The sequence below is a fragment of the Mustela nigripes genome, chromosome 13 (genome assembly GCF_022355385.1).
Source record: "Mustela nigripes isolate SB6536 chromosome 13, MUSNIG.SB6536, whole genome shotgun sequence".
Classification (NCBI taxonomy): domain Eukaryota; kingdom Metazoa; phylum Chordata; class Mammalia; order Carnivora; family Mustelidae; genus Mustela; species Mustela nigripes.
This window is the reverse complement of record NC_081569.1, coordinates 35048075-35063300: the sequence shown is the minus strand read 5'-3', so window position 1 is coordinate 35063300 and position 15226 is coordinate 35048075. Positions and strand designations below refer to the sequence as shown.

Sequence of the window (15226 nt, the reverse complement as noted above, 5' to 3'; positions counted from 1 at the left end):
TACCCATTCACCTATTGATGAACACTTAATTTGCTTCTGTATTTTGGATATTGTAATAAATGCTGCAGTGAACATAGTGGTGCATATATCCTTTCAAATTGGTTTTTCATTTTCTGTAGATGTAGACCCAGAAGCAAAATTGTTGAATGGTATAGTATTTCTTTCTTTCTTTCTTTTTTTTTAAATTTTTTGGGGGGAAACTCCATCTGGCTTTTCATGGTGCCTGCAGCAATTTACTGCTGTACAAGGGTTCTCTTTTCTTCATATCCTCATCAGTACATTTTGTTTGTCATTTTGATGATACCCAACCTGGTATGTGTAAAGTGATACCTCATTGTGATTTTCCATTTCTCTGATGACCAGTTATGCTCAGGATCTTTTAATGTACAGCTGTGCATCTTCTTTGGGGAAAAAAAAAGTCTGTTTGTATCGTCTACACTTTTTTTTAATTGAAACATTTGTTTTATTGATACTAAGATGTGAAAGTTTTGTCATATACTTTGGATATTATCCTATTATTGGGTATATGATTTGCAAATATTTTCTCTTATCCAGTAGGTTACCTTTTGTTATGTAATTTTCTCTTTTGCTATGCAAAAGAAAGCATTTTACTTTGATCTAATCCCATTTGTTTGTTTTAGCCTTTTTTCTCCTTGCCTGAGGTGACTGGAGGAAAGACAGATTGCTAAGATCGATGTCAAAGAGCTTATACCCATGTTTTCTTTAAGAAGTTTGATGATTTCAGGTCTTAATGTTTATTTTTGTGTATGGTGTAAAATAGTAGTCTAGTTTCATTCTTTTGCATGTCACTGTCCAGTTTTCCCAGTCCTACTATTGAAAAAACTTTCTTTTACCCCATTGTATATTCTTACCTCCTTTGCTATAGGTTATTTGACCATATACGTGCATGTTTATATCTGGGCTCCCTATTCTATTCCATTGGTTTATGTATCTGTTTCTTTGCCAATACAATACAGTTTTAATTACTTTGGCTTTGTAGTATAGTTTGAAGGCAGAGCATAGAACCTCTAGCTTTGTACTTTCTTAAAATTGCTTTGGCTATTTAGTAGCTTTTGTGGTTCAATATAAATTTTAGGATTATTTATTCTAGTTCTATGAAAGATGTCATTGCATTTTTTATTATCATTTTTTTAATTTACATTTTCTCTTGATTTTTTTTTAATTTTTTATGAACATATAATATATTTTTATCCCCAGGGGTACAGGTCTGTGAATCGCCAGGTTTACACACTTCACAGCACTCACCATAGCACATACCCTCCCCAATGTCCATAACCCCACCCCACTTCTCCCAAACCCCCTCCCCCCAGCAACCCTCAGTTTGTTTTGTGAGATTAAGAGTGGTTTATGGTTTGTCTCCCTCCCAATCCCATCTTGTTTTATTTATTCTTCTCCTACCCCCTTAACCCCCCATGTTGTCATTTTTTTATGATGTTTGTCACCATGCAGTGCATCATTAGTTTTAGATGTAGTATTCCATGATTCATTGTTTGTGTTTAACACCCAGTGTTCATTGCCATATGTGCCCTCCTTAATCCCATCACTGGGTAGACCATACCCTTACCCCCCTCCCCTCTAAAACCCTCCGTTTGATTTCCAGAGTCCCTATTCTCCCAGGGTTCGTCTCCCCCTCGATTTTCCTCCTTCATTTTTCCTTCCTTCTCCTTATGTCCTCCATGTTATTAATTATGTTCCACAAATAGGTTAAACCATATAATGATTGTCTTTCTCCGTTTGACTTATTTCACTTAACATATCCCCTCCAGTCCCATCCATATTGGTGCAAATGGTGAATATTCATCCTTTCCTATGGCTAAGTATTCCATTATATATATGGACACCATCCTCTTTATCCATTTGTTTGTTGAAAGGCATCTTGGCTCTTTCCATAATTTGGCTATTGGGGATCTTGCTGCTGTGAACATTGGGGTACGTATGGCCCTTCTTCTCACTACATCTGTATCTTTGGGGTAAATACCTAGTAGTGCAATTGTTGGGTCATAGGGTAGCTCAATTTTTACTTCTTGAAGAACCTCCACAGTGTTTTCCAGAGTTACTATACCATCTTGCATTTCCACCGAGAGTGTAAGAGGGTTCTTCTTTCTCCACAGCATCTCCAACAATTGTTGTTTCTTGTCTTGTCAATTACAGCAGTTAAGATGCCATTGCTTTTTTGATGGGGATTGTGTTAGATTTATAGATTGCTTTAAGAAGTGTGGCTATTTTAAGGATATTGGTTCTTCTATAAGTATGGTGTATTTTTTTTAAAGATTTTATTTATTTGACAGAGAGAGAGAGAAATCACAAGTGGCAGGCAGAGAGAGACAGAGGAGCAAGCAGGCTCCCTGAGCCCGACGTGGGGCTCGATCCCAGGACCCTGGGATCTGACCCGAGCCGAAGGCAGAGGCTTTAACTGACTGAGCCACCCAGGCACCCCAGTATGGTGTATTTTTATTTTTCTTGTCATTTTCAACTTCTTTGATCAGTGTCTTATAGCTTTCAGAGTAAAAGTGTTTTACCTCCTTAAGTTTAATTTATTCCTGGGTATCTTATTCTTTTTGGTGCAATTATTTTCTTAATTTCTTTATGATAGCTCATTATTAGTATATAAAAATGTAACTAATTTCTGTATCTTCTGTATCCTGTAGCTCTGGGGTGTGTGTGGGGGGGCATTTTGAGAGTTCTTTGTACTATACTAATGTATAGTATTACCATCTGCAAATAGTTAGAGTTTTAATTCTTGCTTTACAGTTTGGATGCCTTTTCTTTTCCTTGCCCAGTTGTTGTGGCTAGTACTTCGAATACTATCTTAAGTAAAAGTGGCAAGAGCGGGTATCCTTTTCTTATTCCGGATCTGAGAGGAAAAGCTTACAACTTATCATTATTGAGTATGTTAGCTGTGGGTTTGTCATAAATAGTTTCTATTATGTTGAGGTATGTTTCCTGTATACCTACTTTCTTGAGAATTTTTATCATAAATGGATGTTGAATTTTGTCAAATGCTTTATCTGTATCTCTTGAGGTGATTTTATGATTTTTATCTTTTATTTTGTTAATATGGTATAGCATGTTATTTGATATGGAGATATTGAACCATCCTTACATCCCTGGAGTAAATCCCACTTGATCATAGTATATAATCTTTAAAATATATTGTTGAATTCAGTTTGCTAATGTTTTGTTGAAAATTCTTGCATCCATGTTCATCAGGGATATTGACCTGTAATTTTCTTTTTTTGTGATGTCTTTGTGTGGTTTTAGGATTAGGGTATATTGGCCTTGTAAAAAGTTTAGAATCATTTCTTCCTCTTCAATTTTTTGTACTAATTTGAGAAAGATAGGTACTAAAGTTTTGAATGTTTGGTAGAATTCACCTGTGAAGCTGTCTGGTCCTGGATCTTTTTGGGGGGAGTTTTAAAATTACTTATTTCATTATTTGTAATTTATTCACATTTTCTATTTCTTTTTTTCTCATTAAAATTTTGTTTTTATTTTTTAATTAAAAAAATTAAATGATTTTATTTATTTGAGGCCGAGAGAGAGGGAAACAGAGAGAGAGCATGAGTTGGGTAAAGGAAGGGCAAAGGAAGAAGAAGACTCCCGATGAACAGGGAGCCTGACTTGGGGCTTGATTCCAGAACTCTGGGATCATGACATGAGCCAAAGGCAGACGCTTAATTGATTGAGCCACCGAGGCACCCAAAACTTTTGTTTTCATTAATCCCAAAATTCTGTGAAAGATTTTTGTCAAGTTGGTTCCATTAAAGAGTACTGAGTTTAAAACTAATAACTTAGAACTGCTACACACACACATGCATACACTCACACACACCAAATGGTCCACAAAATCCTCTCTTTTCCTTGAAGGTTTTGGCAATGTATCATTATAATTAACGAATATTTTATTATTAAATTTAAATGGCCAATGGACAAAAATATTTCAGAGACTCTTCTTCCACAACTGATTAAGACTGGGGTGGCAAGTGTTAGGGATTGCAATCATTTAGCCTTTTGAGCTTTCTGGTCAAACTCAGTGACATTGCCAGCTTCAACTGTCTTCTTGGCCAGTGCTTTGATGACATCCACTGCAACTATCCGTCTCATGTCATGAACAGTGAAATAGAACAGAAGAGGGTAGAGAAGTTCTCGACAGACATAGGCTTGTCAAGAACCATATCAATGATGGTGGTATCATGAGATTTCAAGATCTTAGGGCCATCTTCTAGCCATTTCCCAGGAGAGCAATCAACCTTCTCCTTCAGCTTAGCAAAGCTGTAAGCATTGTGAGCTGTGTGACATTTCAGCACAGGTTCACATCCGGCACTGATTTGGCCTGGATGGTTCAGGGTAATGAGCCATGAAGCCAGCTGCTTCCATTGGTGGGCCATTTTTGCTGTCACCACACATTGCCACAGCGAACATTTTGACAGATCCTCAATTAAAACTTGATGGTGCATTTCAATAGACTTTACTTCAGTTGTAACATTGGCCAGGGCAAATGTGACCACCATGCCAGGTTTAAAGAATGTCCGTCTCCACTCGACCCACCGGGACAGTACCAGTGCCACTAATTTTTTAGATGTCCTGGAGGGGCAGACACAAGAATCATCAGTCTGATGAGTTGGTAGTAGAATTCAGTCCAAGGCTTCAAGCAATGTGGTTCCACTTCCATTGTCATCTTTATGGGTGACTTTCCATCCTTTGAACCAAGGCTTGTTAGCACTTGGCTCCAGCATGTTGTCACCATTCCAACCAGAAATTGGCACAAATGCTACTGTGTCAGGGTTATAACCAATTTTCTAAATGTAGGTACTGTCTTCCTTAATGATTTCCTCGTATCTTTTCTGGCCATGGCTCAGTGGAATCCATTTTGTTAACACCAAAACTTTGTTGTTTCACACCCAGTATGTAAGCTAGAGTGCATGCTCATGCGTCTGCCCATTCTTGCAGATACCCGCTTCCAGTTCACTAACACAGCAGCAACAATCAAGATAGCACAGTCAGCCTGATATGCACCTGTAATCATGTTTTGATGAAATCCCATCATTGATGAAGCATCAGTGATGGTCACATAACTTGTTGATCTCAAATTTCCACAGCGAGATATCAATGGTGATACTATGTTCACATTCAGCTTTCATTTTATTCAAGACCCAGGCATACTTGAAGGAATTTTTTCCCATTTCAGCAGTCTTCTTCTCAAATTTTTTGATAGTTCCTTTTGTCACTACATTTGCAGATCAGAGGACCAGTAGTGGAGACTAGTCTAAATCTATGTGTCCAGTGATGATGTTGATATGAGTCTTTTCCTTTCCCATTTTGGTTTAGGTTTGGCAGTGGTTTTCATTAGGCCTGTGTTCTGGTGACAAACCCATCGTGAAAGAGAACATTTTCTATTGCTTGACTGTGTCTTAGAATGTTGTGTGTTTCTAGGAATTTAAATTTTCTAGGTTTTCCAATTTATTGGCATAAAATTATAGTAATCTCTTATAATCTTTTGTCTTTCTGTGCTGTCAATTGTAATTTCTCTCCTATGTGTGTGTGTATATGTGTGTGTGTGTGTGTGTGTGTATATATATATATATATATAGATAGATATAGATTTTTTTTTTAACTTGGCTTTTTCTCCTTAGGTCTTGTTGAGTTTGTTGATTTGTTGATTTTATCTTTTCATACATCCATCTCTAATCTTTTCTACTTTTTAAACCACTATTTCTCTGATTTCTGCTCTTAGCTATTTTTTTTTTTTTCTGCTTACTAACTTTGGGCTATGTTTTTGAGTTCCTTTATGTGTACAGTTCACTTATTTATTTGAAATTTTTCTTGTTTCTTGAGGTAGGTCTTTATCCATGAACTTCCCTCTCAGACCTGCTTTTGCTGTGTCCCATGGACTTTAGCTTTTGTATTTCCATTTCATTTGTTTTCATTTTTGTCTTTGGTTTCCTCTTCAACTTCTTGTTGAACCATTGGTTGTTTAGTAACACAGAGTCTAGTCTCCATGTCTTTGTGTTTTTTCCAGTTTTCTTGTAATTGATTTCTAGTTTCATAGCATTGTAGTTGGAAAAGATACTTGATATGATTTCATTCTTCTTTAATTTATTGAGACTTGTTTTGGGGTCTAACATGTGATCTATTCTAGAGAATGTTCCATGTGCACTTGAAAAAAGTTTGTTTTCTGTTTTGGGATGGAATGTTAAAAGGGTAGGTAGATAGATATCTTTAGAGTCCAACTTGTCTGATGTGTCATTTAGGGGCAATATTTCCTTTTTGATTTTGATTGGATGATCTGTCCATTGATAAAAGTAGGGTATTAAAGTTTCCTAGTATTCTTGTATTGGTATCAATTTCTCCATTTATGTCTGTTAGTGTTTGCTTTATATATTTAGCTTTTGTTACTTTGGATGCATAAATATTTACAAATATTAAACCATCTTCTTTGTTGACTCCTCCTTGAACATTATGTAGTGCTATTCCTTGTTTTCTGTTAGTATTTTAGTGTCTATTTGGTCTGATAGGATTATTTCTACTCCAACTTTCTTTTTGTTTCCATTTCCTTAAAAAGTTTTTCTCTCTCTTCACTTTTAGTGTGAATGTGTCTCTAGATCTGAATGTGGTCTTTTCTGGGAAGGATATAGGTGGGTCTTGTTTGTCTCATCCATTCAGCCATCCTGTATTTTTTGATGGAGCATTTCATCCATTTATATTTATAATAAATACATACTTATTACAGTTTTGTTAATTGCTTTCTTTGTTGTTGTTGTTGTTGTTGTTGTTATTCTCTATTCTTTTCTTTTCTTTTGGTTTCTTTCCTCATGGTCTTAGGATTTTCTTTAGTGTTATATTTGTATTCATTTCCCTTTCTTTTCTGTGTATCTATTATAGGTTTTGGGGTTTTTTATTACCATGTAGATTATATTTATCAATCTCTACATATAACAGTCCATTTTAAGCTGATAGTTACTTTAGTTCCAATGACGTCTAAATGTACTACATTTTTATCCCCCACCAATGTTTTAAGTTTTTGATGTCATATTTTACATTCTTTTATTTTGTGTAAGCTACGTATCATAATTATTTGATTCACTATTTTTGCTTTTTAGCCTTTTTGATCACTTTTTAAGTGTCCAGTTCACTGCCTGCATTATATATTTACCTTTAGTAATGAGATTTTTCTTCCATATGTTTTCTTTTATTTATATTCCTTTCATCACTTAAAAGTGACCATTTAATATTTCCTGTAAGCCTATTTTAGTCATCATGAAATCCTTCAGTTTTTGCATGTCTAGGAAAATCTCTCTCCTTCAATTCTGAATCCCACCCTACAGTGGGATATTCTTGGTTATAATTTTTTCTTTCCAACACTTTAAATATATATTCACTTGCTCCTAACCTGTAAATCTTCTGCTGAAAAATTAGCTGACAATCATACGGAGTTTTTCTTGTATATGACTGTTTTTCTCTTGCTGCCTTCAGTATCACTCTTTATCTTTAAATTTTGCCATTTTAATTAATATGCATCAGCATGGATCATTTTGTGTACATCTATTTTGGATCCATTTATTAGAAAGTTAGTATGCTTGATATTGTTCCAGAAGTCTCCTAAACTGTCTTCATTGTTTTAAAGTTCTTTTTTCTTCTTTTTTCTTTTTATTGTTTGGATTGGGTGTTTTCTACTGTTCTACCTTCCAGGTAGCTGATTTGTTCTTCTGTATCATTTAATTCACTGCTTCTTTCCTGTAGTATGTTTTTTCGTTTCAATTATTGCATTTTTTTGCTTATATTTTCTAAGACTTTTTTGAAGTTCTCCCTGTGTTCCTTCATTCTTCTCCCACATTAATGAATATTATTTTTTAATGAGTCTTTTTCATGAGTACTACTTTGGCCTTTTTATCTGGTAAGTTACTTATTTCTGTTACATTAGGGTTTCTTTGCCCTTGGGTTTTATGTTCCTTCCTTTGGATCCTATTCCTTTGTCTTCTAATTTTGTTTGACTTTTCTGTGTTTGCTTCTATGAAGCAAGCAGAACAGCTACCTCATCTGGTCTCAAGGACTGACCTTGTGTAGGAGAATCTTTTACATAAAATGTATCTGCCTGGCAGCTTTGGCAGGCTGGCTGCAGCAGCCATAGGCCAGGTGGTCCCTGGCTGTGCTGTGTTGGGCCCCTCTTGGCTGAAACGGGAGTGTACTCCGGCAGGAATATCCTGGGTCATGGTGCACTGGGGCTACCTTGATGGTAGGGCTGGAATTGGTGTAGGCATAGCCCAGGGAATCCTGGAGCACATTTTGCTAGGGGTACCTTGCAGAAACAACCAGAGCTGGCATGGGATGGGGGCCAGGGTCCACTGGATAGTCCTAGGATGTCAGCTAGAGTGCCTAGACCATGCTTCTGTCCATACATCAGGGTGGAGAGTGAACATAAAAAAAAGGTAGTCACTAGTGTCTCCAACCCTGAAGAGCATTCTAGTAGTTCCCTGCTCGTTTGGTGGGCTTGCTAGGTTTAGTTCCTTCATATACTGAAGGAACTATACATATATACATATACATATATATGTATATATACATATACAGATTTCCTTCATATACAATCTAATTGCCCTTGAAACTGCTGTTTTGTTTTTAACTATAATCCATGGTGGGTGAGCCTGTGCAATGGGCCCTATAGTGATAGCCCTCCCTACTTCAAGCCACAAATTTGAGGGTGAGCTTCCTAATATCACCAAATCTCCATCTCTCCTTCCCTTCTCTTTGTGGTACCTCTAGCATCAGTTGTGTAGAAGCTGTTCAGTCAGCCCTCAGCTCTTCAGAAGGAATTGCTCTATATGTAGGTGTAAGTTTAATATATCTGTGGCAGGAATTGAGTTCAGGGTCTCTCTGGACCTTTCTTGGACCATCCTTCTTCACAAAGAACTTTTTAAAATGTAGATTATATATATTGTATTAGAAACTATACTGAGATGTTTAGTTTATTCATTTTGAAACAGTGATGACACTATTATATGTTAAAATAGTTTCTTGAAAATTTCAGGAACTATTTAGGTCAAAAGAGAGGCTATTTTATTTATTTATTTACTTACTTATTTACTAACTTATACAATTTACAGGTCTCTTTAATGACAACTTAATAGAAAAAAGCCAGATTTTCCTATCTGCTTCTATATTCAGTCTGTTGCCACGTCATACATCATGGAACTCTGGAGAACCTCACTGTGCACAAATGAATGAATGCAAGTAAGAGAGACTAATAACATCTTAGTGTTGTCCTTGAATTGTTTGAAAACTCTGGTCTAGATCATCACCTTTTGAGTGGAAGTGTCATGTACTATATCTAGACACACGCAGAAGTTTAGGTGAGAACTGGAGCAGTGTCAGAGAGGTAACAATCAATCGACTGAGTTATAATATAAGTTTTAAACCAACATATAGCATTATCCATGCCTATTTATTACACTTTCATGGGTTTTTTCCTCTATAAAGTAGAGATGTTATACCTTTCCAAATTTTTCTCTGATGATAATGCATATGATATCACAGTTGTAAAGTGGCTGGGGAAAAAAAGCAGAAGCAGAGAAATACAAGACTTGAACTGCTTCTGACCACCATTGCCTTTCACCATACCTACTTCACAAATTGAGTAATGGATGCAAAATTTTCCCTTCAAACATCCTCTTTCCTAGTAAATTTAGTTTTTTGTCATGCCCTTAGGACTAGAGGGAAAGTATTGTCCTGATAAATGGCTTTGTAATGGTCCCTATTTTTATTGCAAAGTGTGAAGATAGCTGAGAGAAATTCTGCTACAATTTTTGGAAAATCTTTTAATGAAATTCAGTTATTTATATAATACAAAAAAAAAAAAATCAGTTGCAGTCTTTTTCATATTCTCTATTCACTGAAGAAGAAGAGATTAACTGGTTGTGTCAGCGATTTAACTGCCCCTAGCAACAGCTCTGTGGCAGTAAGAACGTCTTTTATAACAAGGTGTTCCCTAAATAGAGTCAGAGATTAATGTCATGACAGTTTTCTTGTCTTAAAGCCCCACATTGTTACTGTCATGTTCAGCAAAGTCTGGCTTCTAATAAAATTGAGAGGCTCAGAATGTGCAAAACACCTATAAGTTATATATTTTATCATGAAAATGAAAACTTTAATGTTTCAGACAGTAAGAGTTGTTTCTTTATATATTTAATAGGCTATAACATAAGGATGACAGTTGTGCTAATATCTAAATCCTAGCTGTCTTCAGTAAATCCTGAATTTAATAATTTTGAAAGTATTTAGAATGAGGGAGGGAGATTAGCTAGTACTACATCCCTGCATTGACATACTCATACTCACCAGCTACTCATGTACCTAAATACACATGGAAACACATATACGCACTCACAGTGTCATAGGAGTCAGAATTTAAAGACTCTGGAGGGATAGGTAGTTATCTGTCTTTTATCATGTTCTCGATACTCTGATACTCCATCCCTACTTATTTTAGAACAGGGGTTCTCAGACTTGAGCTTACAATGGAATCACATGGAGGACTTGTTAAAACACAGATTTCTGGACACTAACCCCAGAGTTTCTGATTAAATAGATTTGGGATAGGGTACTAAAATTAGTATTTCCTACAAATTCACAGGTCCAGGGACTGTACTCTGAGTAGTACTTACTATAGAATCCTGATACTGTGTTTTCAGATAGTGATCTCAACTCAGGTATACCATGTATCAAACATTTATTCACTGTATGACCAAGGACAAATTTATTTCTCTATGTCTCAGTTTCTACCTCTGAAAACATGAGGATAACCCATCACAAGGCTATTGCAATTATTACTTGAGAGAAAGGGTTTAAGCAAGGGTAAACATGGTACCTGTACTGGTGAGTGATCTATAGTTGTTAATGTTTTTAATAATTCTCTTCAACTTAAAGTTTGTGTGTGTGTGTCTGCAGTGTGGATATTTTATGTCAGTGATTGAAAATAAGTCTAAGGGCGCCTGGGTGGCTCAGTGGGTTAAGCCGCTGCCTTTGGCTCAGGTCATGATCTCAGGGTCCTGGGATCGAGCCCCACATCAGGCTCTCTGCTCAGCAGAGAGCCTGCTTCCCTCTCTCTCTCTCTGCCTGCCTCTCTGTCTCCTGTGATCTCTCTGTCAAATAAATAAATAAATAACAATCTTTTAAAAAGAAAAAAAAAAAAGAAAATAAGTCTAAGATTTCGGCACCCAACCAACAGGTGGAGAATCTGGCAATGCAATGAAAATTGAAGCTGATTTATTTTTTACATGCCAGAGACAGCAAACTGCCTATTGTATCTTTCTTATTTTTTAACTAAAATTTTAATACTAGCTTTTCCACTGACCGTACAGTATTTCGTCTCAAGCCCAATTGTGTAAGTTCCTTAGCAGTTACAAGATAAATCAAGTTTTTTTTCTGTGTATGTTCTCGAAGATTCCACCAGATGTAGAGTCTCTTCAGGCCTTCACATTGTCATCAGTGGGAGTGAAGAGTGGATCTTGGGCTTTACATATTCTTGCTAAGATCTTCTGTTCCCTTCTCAACAACACTCACTTCCTCCCCACCATATCCTGCTTAAGGACCCAGGACTAACCACATTGTGCCCCTCACTCTTGTCTCTGTCACTTACCCTGTGAGCCACATTTCCATGTCCTCATCCATCATCTGCATTCATCTATCATCTCATTAAGTCTCTTTACTTGTAAAAATCTTTCTCCTTTCTTAATTCCCCAAATCCTCCATTGAGGACTCTGGGATCCAGTGTCTGTTATGAGCAAAAATCTCTGAATTCTTAACCTCTTTGCAAACATTCTTTTTTTTTTTACCTCCTTACTCTCTGATGCTCAATTCTTCCTAAAGAATCAACTTCCTGTGACTCCTGTGAAGAGGGAGATATTTTTCCTTCTGTGCTCTTCTGCCACTGGACCTAGAGATAGGTAGATTCCCTTGGTACATTTCAGTCCATTCCCATTACTCTCCTTAAAAGTACCTAGTCTGAAGTTCAAATAACTAGATTATTCCATTCATTACCCCATGCTGATGCATCTGTTGACCCCAGGTCTTTTTCTCACACACATTTCGTCAAACTCTCATTATCTGGCAAATTTATTCTTTCTTTCTCCTTCCTTCTTTTTCTCCCCTTCTCTCTCTCTCTCTCTCTCTCTCTATATATATATATATATATATATATATATACACATATATAAGTTATATATAAAATATGTCAATGTTTTATATGAATGAATATATATGAATGAATTTTTAGGTATATATAATTATGTAATTTGTATAAGAGAGATAGAATGGATTTTATATATAAATATAATTTCAACACTTTTATAATATACTTCTCTGCCATCTCAGTTCCTTGACCTCCTGTCCTCCACTGATTTTATCCTTTACCTTGACTCAGGTACTCATTTCTTTCTTTTTTTAAAATTAACATATAATACATTATTTGTTTCAGAGGTACAGGTCTGTGAATCATTAGTCTTTCACAATGCACAGCACTCACCATAGCACATACCCTCCCCAATGCCCATAACCCAGCCACCCTACCCCTCCTTCCCCCGTCCAGTAACCCTCAGTTTGTTTCCTGAGATTAAGAGTCTCTCATGGTTTGTCTCCCTCCTCAGTCAGGTACTCATATCTATGGTCATAACCTAGTTCACTCCCCCATAATCTTAATGTTAAATATTATACTTGTCAACTACCATTCCTCTTTTCCTGTTCACTCCTTCTAGTGTCCTGAGGTCAAATCTTGAACCCTACCAGGATCTATAAGACACTCATTTTACTACTTCTATGGTATTTCCACATGCTGCATGTCCTCATGTCTTTGACTTTCACATAGAGTTTATGGCCTGTCACTCTAATCAACCTAGTACATATTTTCATGGCCTCTTTCTTCCTACATTGTATGTTTCTAGAATATTTTCAAGCTTGGCTGTGTTCAATTCTTTCTCCTCCACATAACTGAAACAATGTTGACTACTTCTATTTCCACATACACTACTTTCGTTCTCGTTACTAGCGAAATGTTTGTGTCTCTATTGAAGGCCAACACCTTTTTTACACTGGTTCCATTCCTTTTCAAGGATATGGCTGCTGTAATTGTCCTGCCCCTCTGTCTTGCATTATCAGTTTTCCCCCCTTCACTGCTTTATTCAGGTAAGGAGTCATATTCTCAATTAAACATAAAATTTGCTCAACCTCAAATTCCTCCCCAGTTCCTGTTCTATTTCTCTGGGCTTCTTTTCAGCAAATTTCCTCAATAGCATTGCTTGTACTTGATGTTTCAATATGTGTAGTCTTGTTTCCATTCTTGCTTGAATTCACTTTAATCAGGACTTATCTCTACCACTCTATAAAAAGTCTTAAGTTATTACTATGCTGTTAAACCCAATGATCATTTTCTAGTCCTTGTCTTAACTAATTTATCAGCATGATTTGATCACTTGATCACTTCATTCTCTTTTAAAACTCTTCTATCACTTGGTTTTCTGGATACCAATCTCTGGTTTTCTTATGTCATTGGCAGTTAATTTTCAGTTCACTTTTCTCACTTATAAGACCTCTGGATATTGGAATATTCCAGGGTTCAGTTTTCAAACTGCTGCTCTTGTTGTTTTCATACTCACTAACTTGGTGCACTTTTCTATTAAGAATTTAATTACTATCAGTGAGCTGACAAGTTCTAGATTTATATCTCTCCCTTTTCCCCAAATACAGATTCATATATTTTATGATATCCTCAACATCTCTGCAGATGTGTAATAGCTATTAGTATTTATCATGTCTAAATACGAACTCAGCCACACCATATCTAGCTTTATTCTGCCCTGTTTCTCACATCTCAGTTGATAACATTTTCATCCTTCCGAAGGCAAAACCTGTGAAGTTATCCATCATCCCCATGTTCCATTTGTCAACAAAAGCTGTTACTCTATCTTTGGAAAACATTTTGAATCTGTCCACATCTTACCATTATTAGGTCAAAACCCCAATTGAAGAACCATCATTTATTAGCTGGACTGTTGCAGTAGCCTCATAACAAGTTTCCTGGCTTCCTTTTCCTCACCCTGCTATTTATTTTTGACATGTAAATCTGAGTGGTCCTTTAGCAACATAAGTTAGATCATGTCACTTCTCGGCTTGAAATTCCTTGGTAGATTCCATACTTCAGAGTAAAACTCCATGACTTTATAATAGCCCCTAAGACCCTAAACATTATGGCTGTACTCTATTTCCACTCTAATCTTATTTAGATCATATGTATTCTGGTTTCCAATCTGTTCCCTTATTATGCCAGGCATGCTTTTACCTCAGGACCTTTGCACTTGCCTTTTCTTTGCTTTGAATGTTCTTCTTTGAGATATCTGCCTAGCTCTCTTAATCCTTTCAGGTCCTTTTCAAATGTCATTTTATCATCCTGACAATGAGACAGAATCTCTCCTTGCCCATTCCTCTGAATTCCCTTTACCTTATTTTTCTCCATTGTCATTGTATTTTCTCGTCATTTTATCATCTGATAAAATGTATTTTATATTTACCTTTGTATTTATTATTGTATGCCTCTCCTACCTAGAATGTAGATTCTGTAAGGCCTACAAATTTGGGTTCCCCACTTTATACTCAGTGCATAGAACTATTCTTGGCACATAGTAAGTGCCTAATAACTATTTGTTGAACTAATTGAATGCCATGAATTAACTTCATATTAGCACTTAAGACAGTGATTTGGGTGCTATGTTAAATGAATCATGGAAGCTGCAATTAGTTTTTATACTGTGTCTGATTTTTTAAAAAAATATATTTTGCTTACATAATCTAATGGCCAGATAGTGCTGTGTATTTAAAATTCTCTGGATTGATGATGATGAAGAATGTAATTATAATAATTAAAGCAATAATAACAACAATTCCTTTCCCAGTTTTAATGATTTTTAGTTCAATTAAGTACAGAAAAAACAATAGCAAGAGAAAAATAAGCAAAACTTTTCTGTGTTCCTGATGATTATCTTCTGTCCCTGATGATTGTCTTCTCTGTTCAAGTAAAAGATTTAAATAAAAAAAAAACCAACAACCAACTTTTCAGTTATGAAATTGTACATTGTCAGTTAAGATATTGAAAAGAATTTTATATATAGCTAACTGGTCCTTATTCTTACATCGCAGTAAAAAAGTTTCTAAATACTACCTC

At 36.0% G+C, this 15226-nt stretch overlaps 1 pseudogene; it reads right to left on the bottom strand.

Moving 5' to 3' along the window:
• Window positions 1-4020: 4020 nt before the first annotated feature.
• On the bottom strand, window positions 4021-5339 carry LOC132029137 (elongation factor 1-alpha 1-like; annotated as a pseudogene).
• Between the last annotated feature and the right edge of the window lie 9887 nt (window positions 5340-15226).